Source organism: Arvicanthis niloticus, chromosome 5, assembly GCF_011762505.2.
Source record: "Arvicanthis niloticus isolate mArvNil1 chromosome 5, mArvNil1.pat.X, whole genome shotgun sequence".
NCBI lineage: Eukaryota > Metazoa > Chordata > Mammalia > Rodentia > Muridae > Arvicanthis > Arvicanthis niloticus.
This window is the reverse complement of record NC_047662.1, coordinates 58,819,568-58,824,509: the sequence shown is the minus strand read 5'-3', so window position 1 is coordinate 58,824,509 and position 4,942 is coordinate 58,819,568. Positions and strand designations below refer to the sequence as shown.

Below are 4,942 nucleotides of genomic sequence, written 5' to 3'. Positions count from 1 at the left end.
AGTGAGACTGTGTCTCAAACACAACAAAACAACAACAAAAGCCACTATAAGGTGAAAATTACTATTATTATTTGTTTTTCAAGTGAACTTTTTTTTTCTGTGAGAGAGCTATATCAATTATAGAAAACATAGTTATGAAAGAGTAAAGATAGGATTAAAAAAATGCCCGCTACAGAGCAGGCACTATGCCTTAATTACTCCGTTACACTACCTCTGATTTCTTCAAAACAGATTATATCCAAAAAAGATGGTTTGGAGAGAGAACAATTTAGGTTTTGGTGCTCTTCAGACAAGTGAATTATTTCAAAAATTAGATTTTGCCGCATATTTACATTCTGAAGAGACTTCTCTTGTAAAACCTATCTCTCATTTTAAAGTTAGATACATTCAACTCCATACCTACATATTAGATATGACTTAAGTGTTAGCTTTGGAGCAAATGAACAGTTTGTGATAATTAATTATATGCAAATGAATCTATACCTATTTAATAATTGGGTGATTTTTTGAAATCAACAAAATTACAGTGAAATTATATGTCATGAATTTGTTAAATGTTTATATCTACTTATTGTAGGTATTAATAACAAGTCTGTCTATCTCTTATGCATAGAAAAATGAAAAGTTAGGTTCTTTTAGTTTAAATGTGCTTCAAACATAATTGGGAAAGCTACAGACTGGTTATATCTACTGAGAAGAAATGAACTGTTAACTTAAAATATTTTATCCACTAAGTACAAATGAATAGTTTTATCTTACAGAGTTTTTAATGCAGACAAGATATATATTAGTTTTCTTCTTTGATATATAAGAAAGAACTTTGGCATTTATTTATATGTCTGTATAATATCACTGTTTTCTTAATTGTTATTTCACAATTCATAATTTCCACATAATTGTGGAGCTATTATTTTCATTTTTCCATGTGTGTAAACTGGAAAGCAGGCTAAAATGAGCTAGAACTTTTTATGACCAAGCTGTTTTTCTCATTGACATGAACACGCAAAGATCTCTTTGTATTAGCCAATCTTTTCTTACTGCTACATTCCAGAAATAATAGCATTTTTATTCTTTCACCAGCATATTTGCTGAAAAAGAAATATGGTTGATAAATTTATTTCCAAAGCACGTAAGCACTGTACTTGGCTCCATTGTGATCTGAATGCTTTCACCCATGCAAGGTTGTCAATGCTATTACAGGTCCCCAGAAATCTTCCTCCTTGGGTCATCTACTGGTATGGCCACAGAGAAGAAGTTTCAAGTTCATTGCCTGGAATCCCTCTTGGTCACATTATGTGTTGGAGAAAAACCTCTCTCTGATTCCATAATACGGAAAGTTGTTCTTTTCTTTTTGTTATCTTTATTGATTTTTTTCAAATGCAATTGTTTATTAAAGACTCGCTGCTGCTCCTCACTGCTTCTCTCTATAGATCATGTCTTTTGGCAGCATTCGGTTTTATCACTGCCATGAGAGGCAGTATAGCACTTGAGTCCTAGTTCCTGTGACTTCAAGAAACTCTTCAGCTTCTATGTATCAAGTGAGTTTGCCCCACCTACCTTAGAGGGTTACAAAGACTGAATGAGATAAAGTATGTAATGTGCTTAACCATGGAGCTTTTAGTTTTTTATTTTAATGTAATTTAAACTCCTTATTATACTGCCATGAGAGTGACCATTTGGCTGCTTTCTACCTCCAGGCAAGAGATGGAGAAAATTATTTGGAAGCAGAACAGATGGAAAGAAGCAGATGTATCAAGAAATGGCCTAAAGTAGGGATTTATTAGTGAGAGCATTAGCTTGGAGATTAGGGTAGGGTGAAGGAGGAAGGTTGTACTAAAGTAACCAAAGTCTGGACCACAAGATTCTGGCATAGATTATAAATTATTCAGAGGCTGGTTGGGATAGCAAAATTTCCCCATACATTTATCTAGATTGGTGATTCTCAATCTGTGGGTTGTGACTGCTTTGAGAGTTGCATATTAGATATTTATGTTATGATCAATAAAAGTAGCAAAATTACAGTTATGAAGTAGCAATGAAGTAATATTGTGGTTTTGGGGGGCACTAGAACATTAGGAACTGTATTAAAAGTTCCCAGCATTAGGACTATTGAGAATCACTGATCTCGGTGAATTAAGGAGGCAGGAAAATAAGTAGTTTGTAGCATCAAGTAAACAAGTAGAGAAATCCTGAGCAATATTTTGTGAAACACACACACACACACACACACACACACACACACACACACACACACACCACCACCACCACCACCGCCACCACCACCATTATCAGTACCACCCACCAACTGAAACACACCTAGTCGAAGTGAGGTAGATAAGCATAAGTGTGTGGATCATAAGTATAAAGATTAAAACTGCAATTAAGTTGATAACAATGGACAGGTGGCAGAACACAGACAAGAGGATGACCCATGGCAAACAGTGCCTTGGGGAGCTGGGGGAGAGGCTCCAGGAGAAAAGGCAGAGCCTTTTACCTAAAGGACATTTTATTCCCTGGATTGTTCTTGGACACGATTTTGTGCCTCCTGTGACAAACATTTACATGCAATTTATAGGACACATTTATTCTTGTTGGATATCAAATGGAACATAGCTATAGAACTTAATCTTCTGAAAGGACATATTGAGTCTTGTCCTGAATGTGCCCCGAATCTGGATATGGCCTCTGCCTTGCTTTTGTGCTTTCCCAGATGTAATCTGTAGTATATGCAAACCAATTGTGTTTAAATGGATCTGTCCTGGGGAAGCTCTGGGAAAGGGCTTTGTTAATATTTAGTAGGTGCTTATTGGCATTTATTTATATGTTTTTCTCATCATGTTCTTCTAAACTCAAACAAGCTTGTATCATTGCTTTCTTTGTTTCGTTCATGTATAAAAGCACACTGAGACTGAGGTAAAATTGTCAGCACATTAGACTGTAGTCTGCCCTATTCTTTAAGTCCCTCAAATCCAAGATCTCACAGACAGATCTGCATAGGTGGGTAAATTGACAGACAGGGACGTCAAAGTACACGAATACAATATTGGTTGTCCTAAAAATAAAACAAAACATTTCCAAATACATGTTAAAAATAATTAAAGATATGCTAGAAGAAATTTTTTTTTCTGGCCCAAAAAAAAAATCACAAAACAATCTTAGGAAAAAGGAAGAAGTTAAATTATTAGTGTTGCTGATGATATAGTATTAGACATTGGAAAACAAATCTCCTAGTACTGATAAATGAATTCTGTATAGAAGCATGATACTAAATCAACATATAAAACCCAATAGCCCCTTTGCAGACTAATAAATAATTTACTGAAAAACAAATTATGAAACCAATCTCTTTCATTCTAGCCACATAGAAAAATACATAGAATAAATATAAGTAAGGTGGTAAAAGATTCCTGAAATGGAAAACACAAAACAATGAAGAAAGGAATTAAAGACAATTTAGAGTTGAAAAAATTTCCTGTGTTTATAGTTTGGAACAATAATAATATTAAATGTCTAGATTATCCAAAGTGGTCTACAGATATAATGCAATTCTCATTGAAATGACACTTTTGACTGAAATACAAAAAATTTTCTAAAATTCATATAGTAGTAAAACCAAGAAACAATCCTAAATGTCTAAAGCAATCTAGACAAGGAAAAAAAAAAAACAACATTCCATCTCTCACAAGATCTGCTTTCAACACAGAACACAGAGCTATAGTAGTAAAGCTAGGCTGGGAGTAGGCGAACACCAGAGCTACAGATCAGTTCAACAGAAGAGTGAGGTCACCATTAACCCTGCAGATCTAAAACCATCTGATTTTTGACAAAGGTACCAAAAACATGGATTGGAGGAAAAACTGCCTCCTTTGCAAGCGATTCTGGGAAAACTGAACACCCACGTGCAGACAGCTAAACATGGTGCCTTCTCTATGCAGAAAGTGACTCAAAATGAGTCAAGCACCTTAATGTAAGATCTGAAACTCTGAAACTATTAGGAACATTTCAAACTATTGGCATAAGCAATGATATCTTTGTACCAGAGGTAAAAAGCACAGGGAACAAATGGATAGGTTAGAAATGGGATTCCATGATACTAAACTTCTTCTTCTTCTTTTTTTTTTTTTGAAAACACTCTGCAGTCAGGTCCTTTATTTCTCTTTTGCACACTAGGCCATGAATTCGTATGGAATGAGCTCCAGCAGTTCGGGCTCTTTCCCGTTAGTCCTCATGAAGTGTGCTTTTCTGGGTGGCACAGGCTGGCCCTTCAGCTGAACCCAGGTGCCCTTCTCTTTGGCTTCCTTTTTCTTCTGATCGTTCTCCTTCACCTGCTTCAGGAAGCTGTCTCTGCTCTTCGAGTGCTCGATGTGCTCAGTCCGCACACTGATGCTCTTGGCCAGAATCTCGCCCTTAACTTGCTTGTTTACAGTGATGCCCGCAGCATTCTGGGTAACATTGTAGACTCTTCCGGTTTTGCCGTGGTAACACTTATGGGGCATTCCTTTTTGAACAGTACCCATTCCTTTGATGTCTACAATGTCACCCTTCTTGTAGATTCACATGTATGTGGCCAAAGGAACAACTCCATGTTTCCTAAAAGGCCTAGAGAACGTTTACCGAGTGCCTCTCCTCTTTCCCTTTGTGTTTGTCATTTTGGCGAGTTAACTAGAAGATGGCTGCTGCGGCCGAAAAGGATACTAAACATTTTTACACACCAAAGAAACAACAATGGGAGGTGACAGCCTGCAGAAGGGCAAAAACTGATTTATCAGCTATCTGAAAGAGTATCATTGTACAAAAATACCTGGGACTGTGATATGGCTCAGCAGGTAAAGCTGTTTGATATCAAGCCCGACAACTTGAATTAAATCCCCGGGACATACATGGTGGAACGAGATAACTGACTTTCACAAGTTGTCCTCTGACTGTCGCATATGTGCACCAC

The 4,942-nt window shown here is 36.6% G+C and overlaps 1 pseudogene; it reads right to left on the bottom strand.

Annotated features, from left to right (window-relative positions):
- Positions 1-4,166: 4,166 nt before the first annotated feature.
- LOC117709476 (large ribosomal subunit protein eL21 pseudogene) lies at positions 4,167-4,649 on the bottom strand (annotated as a pseudogene).
- Between the last annotated feature and the right edge of the window lie 293 nt (positions 4,650-4,942).